At 44.0% G+C, this 14,714-nt stretch overlaps 1 protein-coding gene across 1 annotated transcript in view; it reads right to left on the bottom strand.

The window, feature by feature from the left end:
- The window catches only part of GPM6A (glycoprotein M6A), a 357,131-nt gene that overhangs the window by 222,382 nt on the left and 120,035 nt on the right, over positions 1-14,714 (bottom strand). The window lies entirely within an intron of this gene.

The following is a 14,714-nucleotide window of genomic DNA, read 5'->3' as shown; positions in this document are numbered from 1 at the left end:
GGATCTTGCCTTCCCTAGAAAACCTGGGAAAACAAATGAGCTTTCAGCATGACCTAAAAGTCCACAAATTTCGATTTTGTTGAATTGCATCATAAAATGCATAGCACTGCTGAACATTCCTTATATCTCATTTCCCCATATCTTTCAGATGTCATTGAAAATAGACCAGCAGATCTGGAAGCCTCTCTCCCTGGATCCCAGCTGTCTACAGAATGTATAATATTTTAAGAGCACACTACAGTCTAGGACATAGATGTTCAATCTAATAATAACTCATTAAAATGAACATATCCCCCAATACGTAAAGTGCCTGAGCACTCTCCTTCCAGCTGTCAACCATCAAACAAAAGCCTGATCTGCACCCCCTCTGACTGACCAACTGGTTCTAGTTCCCCACACTCTCCTGGGATTCCTCCTAGCATTCACCAGTTCCAATAAGGTGGGCCTTAGTAAGGCATTTTTGATGCATTCTGTTGTTCTTCAGAAAAGGAGGACATTTCTCTAAGGCACCAAGACTTTCTTAAAATATATGCTGTATAAAATTGTACTACTTTATCTGCAAACGTGAGCATTTAACTCACATCCCTTCATTGACTTAATCAGCCTTTGCACATCACATTCTAGCTAATCAACCACATCTGTAAAAAGTACAGAACAGGTCTGCTCCTATCTACATTTCAGCTATCCTCTCTTCCGGATCTTGCACTCTAACGGATTTCACTCTGCTGAATCTTCTATCACCTTCCAACCCTTGAGTATCTTTTTCATGATTTGTCCTAACCTTGGAATGGCCTCCCTTTGCTCATAGGATTAAGGCCACAAGGAGCCACTAGATCATCTAGTCTGACCTCCTGTATATCACAGGCCACCAACAAGACCCAGCACTCATACACTAAGCTCAGCAATGGAAATGAGACCAAAGTAAATGGTCTCACAGAAGACTAGATTATTATGTGCCACAGGCAGAGACTAGGTAGGACCAAGGTGCATCAGTCCTCAAGGGCCTTGTATGAGGCAAAGGGCTGGCCTCACATGTAATTAACACATGGAGGGAGGCTTCATTTCTTGGAGAACAGGATTAGGGAGGTAAACAGAACTTTGTCTAAATAAGATACGTAAATAGGTCAGTAGGCTAAAAACACAGAATGCCTGAGCCAGCTAAGAGGGAGAACACAGAGAGAACCATTTACTAACAATGAACAAGACAAGCTAGGAATGTAGAGATGAGGTAAAGACCATATTAAGTCTGGACAATGTATGGACAGAGTATGCTGCATAGGGATTTTTTCCTGAAAAATAACCAAGCCAATCCCAAAATGTGTGATGCAATGTATAGAAATACAATGTAATGTGTACATGTTGTTACAAAGCTCCGAGCCTGCATTGGTGGGTCCTGCGCTTCCCGGCGGATACAGTAGCCTCAGAAACTTGCTAGGGCCCTTAATATGACCTCCCTTTCCCAGTATGGCGGCAAAGGTTACAGCTTATTGAACTGCTTTCATCACAGGCCGATATGGGAGGTGGGAAGGTGAAATATCCCCAGTCTCTGTTGCTCCTTAGAGTTCTGTAGGTACCGCTTGGTCTCTTACCTGGACCAAAGTCTGTTTCCCCTCTCCAAGGGATCTCTGTAGATCATGGGGGCAGGGAGGGAAGAGGGGGGGAACCTGAGCCTGCCCTCTACTCCGGGTTCCAGCTCAGGGATCCTAATGGCAGCAGCTGTTGGTGGCTTCCCTCCTCCACTGATGCTGCTTTGATTCCCTGGGCCACTTCCCCATGCTCCCCTTTTCCAGGCTTCACCCTTACCTCAGGGCTCAGTAATGCTTCCTCTCCTCCAGCTCCTTTCACCTGGGCTCCTCTCGAGAGAACTGGAAAGGAGACCTTTTAATGCAGTATAAATGGGCCATTAATTGGTTCCAGCTGTCCCCATTAGCCTAACAGCCTTAGCTGACCCTTTGTCAGTTAACTGAGGTCAGGTGTCAGTATTAGCATAACCACCTTAACTGGTTAAATTGGCATCGGGTGTCTTGACTGGCCTCAAGTAGCCCTTGTTTGGCTATCCATGGAACAGGGACCTGCTCATTCTGAGGCTAATATACCTGCCTTCCACTACCCTCTTATATCCTTCTGGCCTGAGTCCGTCACAATGTATATAAAGGAAGAGGTATTCTGTGTAACTGTAGATGTGTGGTACACCCTATACCCATCCCCCCACTTGAGTCTGATCAACTGAACATAGCACTGCTGAATGCCAAATAAAAGAACCTGTAACACAAAATCTGGAGTTAAAGGTTGTTTTTTTTTGGATCCCAGAGAACTGGATGAAGTGTTCTCCCAGAATTGATCTAGGTGTTCTGTGTAAGCCAGTTGAATGGGTCATGGCAGGAATCCCAATACTGCAATGACAGGAAAATGATTAAATGCCCAGATAATCCTCACAAGTGACTTGTACCCACACGCTGCAGACGAAGGCCAAAAAAAATCCCCAAGGATTGTCAATCTGACCTGGGGGAGAATTCCTTTCCAACCCCACATATGGAGATCAGCCAGACCATGAGCATGTGAGCAAGAACCAGCCAGCCAAGCACACGAAAGAAAAATGCTCAGTGACACCTCGGAGGCCTGGTCCACCTCACCCAGTGGCCAACGCTGATGCTTCAGAGGAAGGAGATAAAAAACCTCACAGAATATGTTGAGGGTACAAAATCCCTTCCTGACCTCTGCAGGTGGCCAGCTGAAACCTAAAGCATGGCAAACCAGAAGTGAGCCTAAGGGCTGCTGTACTCTGCCCATCACCATCACAAACAACCCCATCATAAAACCGCATACTTAAATTTGTCCAGGTCTCTCTTTAAAACTAATTAAATTGCTTTCCCCCACAACTCCTATTGAGAGGCTGTTACTGAATCTCACCCCTTTGATGGTTAGAAACTTTCTTCTAATTTCCAGCCTGAAATTGTTCCTGGTCAGTTTATATCCAATTGGTTTTATGCCAACATTGTCTTTTAGCTTAAACAGCTCTTCAGTTTCCCTAGTATTTACCCCATGTGACAAGGAATACCTACTCTGCACTGGTTCTGCAGGGGTTAACCACACTTTGTGGGCTAAAGAAACCACATCCACTGACCCATGCTGGGCATGCTCAGACTGGAACCAGATTATAAAAGAGAGTAGCTCAGCTCAGTCTGGGCTGAGCACAGAGGAAACCATACATGTGTTGCATGCTCCTACCAGGAAGCTGTCAGAGCTCCAGGCTGCAGAGGCCATCCACGCCGAGACCCCAAAGTAACGAGTTGGGTCACAGAAAACTCCTTGGGACTGCCACCTGATGTGCTGAGAGTACCTTTGGGCCAGTTTTCCCTGGCAGCTTGGGACTTCAGTACTCTGTCTTGTTGAGCCAGAAATACTAGCCTGCTGCAAACACAGACCCAGGTCTGAACCACGTCCCCCACAAGCTGCAGGCTTAACTGAAAACAGCTTAAGTGCTCCTGTCTCTAGCACCCAGATACTCAGTTCTCAATGAGATCCAAACCCCAAATAAATCAAGTTTTACTCTGTATAAAGCTTATACACATGAGAGATTGTAAGAGGATACCCGGGGTACAACCTGGAACTGTGGTACTGCCATGCCCCCTTAATTCTCCAGCCTGGGACAATGTTATGCCAGTGACAACAGTCATCTCCTCCAAACACTGTGATCACTCAGCCATCAGCATGTGGGTCCCACACCCAGCTAAATTGCATGAAGGTTCAATAAGCCTCATGAATAAGGCTAAGATTTTGTCAGGGACGTTTTTAGTAAAAGTCACGGACAGGTCACAGGCAACAATGAAAAATTCATGGAATCCGTGACCTGTCCCTGACTTTTACTAAAAATATCCATGACAAAATGGGGAGCCTGGGCATCTGCCAGTGGGCTGGGAGCTCCTGGGACTCCCACCACCCGTGGGGCTTAGAGCTACAGGGCCCACCTCTGCTGGTGGCTTCCAGCTGCGGGGCTCCCCCAGCCACTGGAGTGACAGAGAATAGGTGGTGGTCCCCCTTGCTGCCAGGGATGGTGGGGAGCAGGTGGGGATCCCTCCTGCTGCTTGCAACAGCTGGGAGCTGCGGGGGCCTCCACAGCCGGCAAGGGACCCTGCAGCTCCCAGCTTGCACCGGCTGAAGTCACGGAGGTCTTCAGTGACCTCTGTAACTAAATCACAGTTTTACTCATTAATCATACAGAGAGGGGCACCAGCCAATCACCCCAGTCTTGACCCCAGAAACATACCGTCTTCCAATGCTCAACACTCCTTGGGACAGTGAAAACTCATTAATTAATTTGCCACTTTGTCAACAGAAAGTGGACATGCACCAGCCTTTGTAATCTGACCTGAGATTTCCCCAAGCACTTCAGCCAAAAACTCACTGTTTTAGATAATATACAAAACACATTTATTAACTATAGAATGGTAGATTTTAGGTGATTATAAGTAACAGGCATAGAGATCAAAGTTGGTTACATAAGAAAAAAATTAATTTGCAGTCTAAGTTCTACAGACTAAGCAAGATTTGAATCAAGCAGCTCCAATGGATGTTATAGGCAGCTCACAGTTCTCGATACACAGGGTATGGCTACACTTGCAGCTGTACAGCGCTGGGAGTTAAACCTGTCTTCGTACAGCTGAGTAGGGAAAGCGTTGCAGTCTGGCCACATTGACAGCTATCAGCGCACTGTTGTGGCCACATTTGCAGCATCTGCAGCGGCATTGGGAGCGGTGCATTATGGGCAGCTATCCCAGCATTCAAGTGGCTGCAACATGCATTTCAAAAGGGGTGGGAGGTGGGGTGGAGTGTGACAGGGAGCATGAGGGAGAGAGAGAGTGGATTTTTGGAGCCGACACTGTGTCAGCTCCCTGCCTTGCAAGTTCCGACCCCCTCCCCCACTCCTCTCTCACTGAAAGCAAACAGCCGCTGTATGTTTGTTTCCTCACAGACCAGATAAGCAGCCGCTCCGAAATGGACTCCCCCTCTCCTGCCCGCCGTGCTGCTTCTCTCCTCAAGCCCCCTCCCTCCCCCTCTCTTCAAGCAAACACTAGCTGTGGGCGTTCCAAAGGGAGCCCCTCTGCCTCCGCTCATTCACAGCAAACGGGCTGTATTTGTTTTTTCTGATAAGCAGCTCCGGGAGCCCGGAGTTCATAACAAAACAACGAGCGGAATCTTCAGTTAAAGGATTATGGGAAGCTTCTGGAGGTCAGACACAGAGTTCTAAGATTATTCCCTGTTTACACTGGCGCCCCAGCGCTGCAGCAGAAGCCCTATACTCTTTATTCCTCTAGGGGAGGTAGAGTACAAGCAGCGCTGTAGCCAAGGAGATACAGCGCTGTATGTGCCTTGCCAGTGTGGATGGGGAGTGAGTTATAGCACTATAAAGCCACCAACAGCGCTGTAACTCTCAAGTGTAGCCAAGGCCACAGACTAGATTCATTCCTTTCCCAGTCTGGGACCAATCTCCCCAGTTCAAAGTCTGTCTTCCAGATGATCTTCCAGGTGTTGAAATGGGGGAGGAGAGAGGCTAAGTGATGATATCATTGTCCTTTTATACTTTCTTCCAGCTGCTAGAAAGACTCTTGCTGTGACATGAGGGTTAAGCAGCCCTCAATGGGTACGTGTACTCTCTGAGAAATCTCTGGGATGGCCATTGGGAGAGTGGATTCCCCTTAATGGGCCATCAATACATATATGGCTGGTCCTGGGGTAAGTCTGTCTTACTAAGTGCTCCTTTTTTGTCACTGAAAGGCTGACTGTGGGCATTTCCCAACTTTACAATGTATTTCGGTAACACACACATAGTAATACTTCATATACAATCACAGCACATACAATTCAATAGGATATTAATGTTCAACAGTTCAAGACTTTTAAAATGATACCTCACAAGGCATAACTTGTATAAAACATATAACATATCATATCATCGCAGAGACGGTCAAAAAAGCAAACAAGATGTTAGGAATCATTAAAAAGGGGACAGAGAATAAGACTGAGAATATATTATTGCCCTTATATAAATTCATGGTACGCCCACATCTCGAATACTGGGTACAGATGTGGTCTCCTCACCTCAAAAAAGATATTCTAGCACTAGAAAAGGTTCAGAAAAGGGCAACTAAAATTATTAGGGGTTTGGAGAGGGTCCCATACGAGGAAAGATTAAAGAGGCTACGCCTCTTCAGCTTGGAAAAGAGGAGACTAAGGGGGGATATGATAGAGGTATATAAAATCATGAGTGATGTGGAGAAAGTGGATAAGGAAAAGTTATTTACTTATTCCCATAATACAAGAACTAGGGGTCACCAAATGAAATTAACAGGTAGCAGGTTTAAAACAAATAAAAGGAAGTTCTTCTTCACACAGCGCACAGTCAACTTGTGGAACTTCTTACCTGAGGAGGTTGTGAAGGCTGGGACTACAACAATGTTTAAAAGGGAACTGGATAAATTCATGGTGGCTAAGTCCATAAATGGCTATTAGCGAGGAAGGGTAAAGAATGGTGTCCCTAGCCTCTGTTCATCAGAGGATGGAGATGGATGGCAGGAGAGAGATCACTTGATCATTGCCTGTTAGTTTCACTCCCTCTGGGACACCTGGCATTGGCCACTGTCGGTAGACAGATACTGGGCTAGATGGACCTTTGATCTGACCCGGTACGGCCGTTATGTTCTTATAATCATATATACCCATCTATAAAAAGGGAAATAAAAACAACCCAGGAAACTACAGACCAGTTAGTTTAACTTCTGTGCCAGGGAAGATAATGGAGCAGGTAATTAAAGAAATCATCTGCAAACACTTGGAAGGTGGTAAGGTGATAGGGAATAGCCAGCATGGATTTGTAAAGAACAAATCGTGTCAAACCAATCTGATAGCGTTCTTTGACAGGATAACGAGCCTTGTGGATAAGGGAGAAGCGGTGTGATATACCTAGACTTTAGTAAGGCATTTGATATGGTCTCGCATGATATTCTTATAGATAAACTAGGAAAGTACAATTTAGATGGGGCTACTATAAGGTGGGTGCATAACTGGCTGGATAACCGTACTCAGAGAGTAGTTGTTAATGGCTCCCAATCTTGCTGGAAAGGTATAACAAGTGGGGTTCCACAGGGGTCTGTTTTGGGACCGGTTCTGTTCAATATCTTCATCAACGATTTAGATGTTGGCATAGAAAGTACGCTTATTAAGTTTGCGGACGATACCAAACTGGGAGGGATTGCAACTGCTTTGGAGGACAGGGTCAAAATTCAAAATGATCTGGACAAATTGGAGAAATGGTCTGAGGTAAACAGGATGAAGTTCAATAAAGACAAATGCAAAGTGCTCCACTTAGGAAGGAACAATCAGTTTCACACATACAGAATGGGAAGAGACTGTCTAGGAAGGAGTATGGCAGAAAGAGATCTAGGGGTCATAGTAGACCACAAGCTTAATAAGAGTCAACAGTGTGATACTGTTGCAAAAAAAGCAAACGTGATTCTGGGATGCATTAACAGGTGTGTTGTAAACAAGACACGAGAAGTCATTCTTCCGCTTTACTCTGCGCTGGTCAGGCCTCAGCTGGAGTATTGTGTCCAGTTCTGGGCACCGCATTTCAAGAAAGATGTGGAGAAACTGGAGAGGGTCCAGAGAAGAGCAACAAGAATGATTAAAGGTTTTGAGAACATGACCTATGAAGGAAGGCTGAAGGAATTGGGTTTGTTTAGTTTGGAAAAGAGAAGACTGAGAGGGGACATGATAGCAGTTTTCAGGTATCTAAAAGGGTGTCATCAGGAGGAGGGAGAAAACTTGTTCACCTTAGCCTCCAATGATAGAACAAGAAGCAATGGGCTTAAACTGCAGCAAGGGAGATTTAGGTTGGACATTAGGAAAAAGTTCCTAACTGTCAGGGTAGTTAAACACTGGAATAGATTGCCTAGGGAAGTTGTGGAATCTCCATCTCTGGAGATATTTAAGAGTAGGTTAGATAAATGTCTATTAGGGATGGTCTAAGCGATATTTCGTCCTGCCATGAGGGCAGGGGACTGGACTCAGTGACCTCTCGAGGTCCCTTCCAGTCCTGGAGTCTATGAGTCTATATCACAGTGCAAATATGGGGGTCCAGGGTGCTACTTCAAGCTATAGAGTGTCACAGAGAGCTAAGTATTATTTTTACTTTTATTAAAAAACTGAGAAAGGAACCCAGAAGCCTATGGCAGAGCTGTCAGGTACACTATGTATATAGTAACCATCTAGGAAAAGTTAGGGAACAAGGTCATTTAGGTTCAGGAAGACTAAAATACTGCACAAACTAAATTGGTTTCACAGTAAAATTTTGCATAATAATGTCTTGTTCTGCATGATAAACATTGTGTTTTTATAAAGACCTTATATAAATAAACACTTCATGTATTTAAACATTGTTTGGCAAATTAACACCAGAAATACTACAATTTAGTGATGGAATGAAGAGATTTCATCCCTGGAATTCCCTATAGGACAATGCTGGAGGAAGCAGCTTTCAGTGCTGTTTATTTAAAATTTCTAAAATATGCCTAAATACACACTCCAGGGCACGTGCACATTAGTTAATACGATAAGGGGTATCCAGATGAACAACTAAAATCCCACCAAAACCCACAATGCCTGGGAACGGATGGGTTTCATGTCATGAAAAGGTAACTAACAAAAGTTAGCTCTGAGGTAGGAAGGAACATTGAAATGGTGAGGAAAGGAATTGAAGGGAAGTTCTAACTGGGGTAACTATGTTATCTGTATATCAAGAAATAAGCTATGATGAGATCAAGGACTTGGGTTCTAGATTTTCAAAACAGCGACTTGGAAACAGGTAAAACAGTGGGGGTAACAATGCTGTCGGGAAGTGGTTGTTAACCTTTCCAGACTACTGTACCCCTTTCAGGAGTCTGAATTGTCTTGCGTACCCCCAAGTTTCACCTGACTTAAAAACTACTTGCTTACAAAACTACTTGCTTACAAAGATGTTAGGAATCATTAAAAAGGGGACAGAGAATAAGACTGAGAATATATTGCTTACAAAACATATTTGCTTACAAAACATACAAGGGTCCTGGCATGCTATTATTGAAAAATTGCTTACTTTCTCATTTTGTCTGTATGACATTTTAGTTTGTACTGACTTCGCTAGTGCTTTTTATATAGCCTGGTGTAAAAATAGGCAAATATCTAGATGTGTTGATGCATAGGCGCCGACTCTATGGGTGTTCTGACGCTCAAGTACCCGTCTTGGATTCATTTTGTTGAAAGCTTTAATGTTGAGGTTAAGCACAATACTGTAAGCTAAAAAAATTCATACAGTTAGTAATGCAAAAGTTAATGTTGTCCCTACCAAAAAAGTTAAGTGCTTGACTAACTTTGGTAGGGCAAGTGCAAGAAAACAATACCTGTTTTAATACAGCCAAATGTAAGTCATGCATTTAGGAACAAAGAATCTAAGCCATACTGCCACCGGCAGCCCCCCTACTATAACCTCCCCCTAGCGCCTCCTGCCAGCCGATGGGCCCCACTCATCAAGGGATTACTTGATCACAGTTTATAAGTAACTTACAGGCACAGGCACCGACTTTCCAAAGTGCTGGGGGGTGCTCGACCCCAGCTCTGCTCCATGCCCCATCCCCACTCCACCTTCCTCCAAGATCTCTCTAAGGATCCCCTAAGGTCCCACCCCGCCTTTTCCCACCCCCAGTGCACCCCACCCTGCCTCTTTCCACCCAGTTCCACCCCTCCCCCAAGCGCACCACCTCCTCGTTCCTCTCCCCAACCCCCTGCATGCCACGAAACAGCTGTTTATGGCAGGCAGGAGGCACAGGGAGGATGGGGGAGGCATTGATTTGTGGGGTCTGCTGGCAGACAGGAAATACTGAGGGGGAGGAGGCAGCTGATAGGGAGGCTTCCCCAGTGGGTGCTCCACCCCCCCACCATTTTTTCCCCATGGGTGCTCCATCCCCAAGCACCCACATAGTTGGCACCTATGCCTATAGGGCAATCAGAAATTTGATAACAGAGTCTAGCAGATGCAGCTATAACAAAATCCAATGACTGAAAGTTGAAGCTAGACAAATGTGCTCTCGAAATAACACACACAATTTTAACAATGAGGGTAATTAACCATTGGAACAATTTATCAAGGATTGTGGATTCTTCATCACTGAAATTTTTTTAATTAAGATTGGTTGTTTTTCTAAAAGACGTGTTCTAATTCAACAAGGGATTAATTCAGTAAAGCCCTTGGTCCTGTGTTATGCAGGGGGTCACATTAGATTATCACAATGATCCCCCCACTTCAGGCTTTATGATTTATGAATTTATCACAATTAATTAAAACTGTATTTTTGTTTCCTGAGAGCTTTCAAATCTTGAAAGAGCCTTTCACATTCCCTTGATTTCCTCTGTGGTCAATTTGCACCAAAGTGCATATTCATAGGGTTTCATAATGCAGAGTTATTTCATTTTTTTCCTCTCTCATTGGAGACATCATCCTGACACCTTGTTGTAAAGGATATAATATTATCCCACAGGTACCATATGTGTCAGTGTATGTTATGTATCCCCTGCATGGCTGTTAAAGCTTTCGGCTTTTTCTCTAGCTCTTTGTGCTCAATGCTTTAGAGCCTGATGTTTTTAGCTCTGGAGGTCCTTTGTTCAATCCACAGTGTTGGCCAGGATGGCAATCATGACATAAAAGTGAAGGCAGAAACAGACATGTGGACTGGTCCTGAGGGGGGACAGGTAACACACACTGACCAGTGGGTTACACATACTCTGCAAGAACTCATATTTTCATTAAGAATGACTCAGTTCAGATTAAAGAAAACAACAAGAAGAAAGAATAAGAGAAAAGTGTGTTTCTCCTTTGAGAACAAGGTATCTGTTGTCTCCGCCAACAAGCAGAGTTCTCAGAAAAGGAAAGGTACACTACATTGAAAGTAAGGGCACTACAGTATCATAAGTGCATACAACAGGGGAGAAAAATAAATTATAGGAGGAAGATTATATATAATTTGTTTAGTTACTTTTCTGCTTCTCTGTTCCATGCCTACATTTTTACATTACTCATTTCCTCCCCACCGCTTATTACTATACATCTCTTCTTTTCCCCATATCATTTAAACCTTCCTTTATATCCACCTTTTTGTCCCTGCTCACATTTCTGTTCCCTTTCCAGTGCAACACAAGAAGAGAGAATGATTCCTTGAAGAAATTGTTCTTCTAAATGTGATGATGCTGTAGATACTGCTGCCCCTACTGTTATCAAGAAAGATGATCTATCAGGACCCTGCAGGTCATCTTACTGTTGGCAAGAGAAATCAATCAAGTGGAGCCTGAGTATTCTCAGTACCACTTTGCTTAAACAATATATACTAATCCTGGGACAGAGGCGATCACAAACAGCATACAGGCAATGCCTCTTTCAAAAATCTCTGTCTGAGTACCAATGCCCGATTACCTCTTCACCAAGAACTGGCTCTAGTTTGTGAGATTAAGTGAGAGCGCCAATTCCTGGATGCTTGCCACAGCTCCCCTAAAAAGAAACTGAATCACAACACTAACATGACAGCATTTCTGCAAAGACCAAACAAAGCTCGCATTCTAAGAAAAAGAAAAAAAATCTAGTAAAACTATACCACTATGGTCAAGGTATCATAACCTAGTCCCAGATTTGGACCTTAGCGTCCAAAATATGGGGGTTAGCATGAAAACCTCCAACCTTAGTTACCAGCTTGGACCTGGTAAAGCTGCCACCACCCAAAAAATTTAGAGTGTTTTGGGGCACTCTGGTCCCCCCAAACCTTCCCTGGGGACCCCAAGACCCAAATCCCTTGAGTCTCACAACAAAGGGAAATAAACCTTTTCCCTTCCCCCCTCCAGGTGTTCCTGGAGAAATACACAGAAACAAGCTCCGTGAATTTAAACAGAGGGATTCCACTCTCCCCATTTCCAGCCTTGGAAAACAGAAGTACCGAGAGCTAATCTCTCTTCCCCCCTCACCCAGAGGGAATGCAAAGTCAGGCTAGTAAATCTAACACACACAGATTTCCCCCTGACTTCTTCCTCCCACCAATTCCCTGATGAGCACAGACTCAATTCCCTGGAGTTCTCCACTAAAGAAAAACTCCAACAGGTCTTAAAAAGAAAGCTTTATATAAAAAGAAAGAAAAATACATAAAAATGGTCTTTCTGTATCAAGGTGCCAAATACAGGGTCAATTGCTTAAAAGAAATATGAATAAACAGCCTTATTTAAAAAGAATACAATTCAAAGCACTCCAGCAACTACACACATGTAAAATACAAAAAAACATATAAATTACTATCTGATCTTTTGTACTTACAACTGGGAAACAGAAGATTAGAAAGGCAGGAGATAGAAAAATCCTTCCCATAGCCGAGAGGGAGTACAGGCAGAAGACAAAGAACTTAGACACAAACTTCCCTCCACCCAGACCTGAAAAGTCTGGTTTCCTAATTGGTCCTCTGGTCAGGTGCTTCAGGTTACCTCTTTCCAGGTGTAAGAGACATTAACCCTTAGCTATCTGTTTATGACACAAGGGCACTACAAAAACATTTCTAACAATATATTCAGTCAGATCTTCAATAGACCAACACTGATTTAAACCAGCTGAAGTCAATGGAGCTCTTGGATTGATTCCAATTGAGTATCTGGCCCATCAAGTTTAGTTTTGAATTGAAACATTTCATTATATCGTTGACATTCTAACATGGTCAAGAAATGAAGCTGCTCTCTAAAAATGATGCTGTAGATACTGTTGCCCCTAGTGCTGCCAAGAAAGATCATCTATCAGGGCATTGCAGGTCAGCTTACTGCTGGGCATTCTTCAATGTCCTAGAGCTGATTGCACATGGATGGGAAAACACTAACAAATAAGTTATTCAGCAATAGTAAGTTACAGATCTCAGTGACTAGTATTTCAGCACCTATTTTACTGTAAATAGTTATTCTTCACACAACAGAAAAAAAATCTTGGCCTGACGTTTAGCAATGCTGTGCATCTTCAATTCTCAGTGACTTCAACAGCTAAGTGTGATGTTGCCCTCCATATGATTTTATGAAAATATGCCAATGAGTGTGAATGTAACGTAACTGGAATATGCTTCATGCAAAGGTCTCTGGTAAGGTATCATTACAAAGCTTATAAGCTACTGAGTGTGGTCATCCAATTTGTATAAATGTATCATTCTTGTATCTGAAACAAGAAATATGAAATATAACTCTGAGGTCTTATTGTAACTATGCAAAGTGTGGGCCATTAATGGTGGTTTGGAATCTTGATGGCTCTCATCAACTAGGACAATTGGCTGTAAATGGCTCTGTTTACTTACAAGCCTTCCTGTGAGTCAGGCCAGGAAGAATGAAGGCTTGGGGTCTCCCAGGACATGTGACCATGTCACTTGGTACTGGAATCCATCTTAAACCTTGTGCTTTTCCATTTAGAAAGAGGAGTGGGGACCCAGAGAGACAAAAGATTCCTGCCTTGTGCCAAAGCTATATAAGGGGGTGGAACAGAACAAAGGTGCTGCAGTCATGAGAAATCCGCTAGCTACCATCTGAGCTGGAACAAGGACTGTACTCGGGGAAAGGATTGGGCCCAGACTAGAAAGGAGTCTAGTCTGTGAGAGAAACTTATTGAAACAACTCTGAGGGCTTGTCTACATTGGCAAGTTTTGTTGTCAAAAACTGGGATTTGGTGACAAACCAGCAACAGCGTACACACTGCAAAGTCATTTTAAAAAAAAAAAGAAAAGAAAAGAAAACTTCAAGTTTTAGCGACAAAAAACTTCCACCCATGCAAGAGACTTTTGTCTTTTCACCTCCCTTTATTGTCATTAAACATGCAGTGTAGACACAACAGGGTTTGGGGTTTTTTCGATTGTATTGGCCTCCAGAAAGTATCCCACAATTCCCATTCTGTCACTTTGGTCAGCGGTTTGAACTCCACTGCCCAGTAGCCAACCTGCCCCTTCCCCTTAAAAACCCTGGGAATTTTAAATCTCATTTCCTGCTTGCTGGCTTCCCAGAGGAGCTTCCCAGGTATCTTTCCAAGTGAGCATGGCTGGCTATCGCCCCAAATGTGCTTCTGCTTGGACCACCACTGAGTTATTGGATCTGATCAGTATATGGGGAGAGGGGTCTGTTCAGTTGCAGCTGCGAGTGACCCGTGGGGATTGGGACACATATGGGCAGATTTCTTGAAGCTTGTGTGAAAAGGGCTATGATCAGGACATGCAGCAGTGCAGAGCAAAGACAAAGGAGCTGAGGCAGGCGTACCATAAGGCAGGGAAGGCGAACCATTGCTCCGGTGGTGCACCTAAGACCTGCTGCTTCTATAAGGAGCTGAATGTTATTCTTGGTGGTGACCCCACCTCCATCGCTGATAGGCCCATGGATACTTCACAGGCAGCAGAAAGTGGGGTTAATCCACAAGCTGAAATTCTGGATGAAGAAATTAATCTAGAAGAGGACGTAGTGCTCCCGGCAGGGTCGCCGGGGGGCAGGCAGCCAAGAACTTTTCTCCACTCCAGAAATGCTCTCCGGGGGGCAGGAAGCAGATGAAATGCCAGGTAAGTTGCTGTGGCTTGTATAGGAAATTGAAAAGCATTTTCTCTGAGCTGGACATTGCCCTGTGTAGCTAATCTGCATGGCCA

Source organism: Gopherus evgoodei, chromosome 5, assembly GCF_007399415.2.
Source record: "Gopherus evgoodei ecotype Sinaloan lineage chromosome 5, rGopEvg1_v1.p, whole genome shotgun sequence".
Taxonomy (NCBI): domain Eukaryota; kingdom Metazoa; phylum Chordata; order Testudines; family Testudinidae; genus Gopherus; species Gopherus evgoodei.
This window is presented reverse-complemented; position numbering and strand designations above follow the sequence as displayed.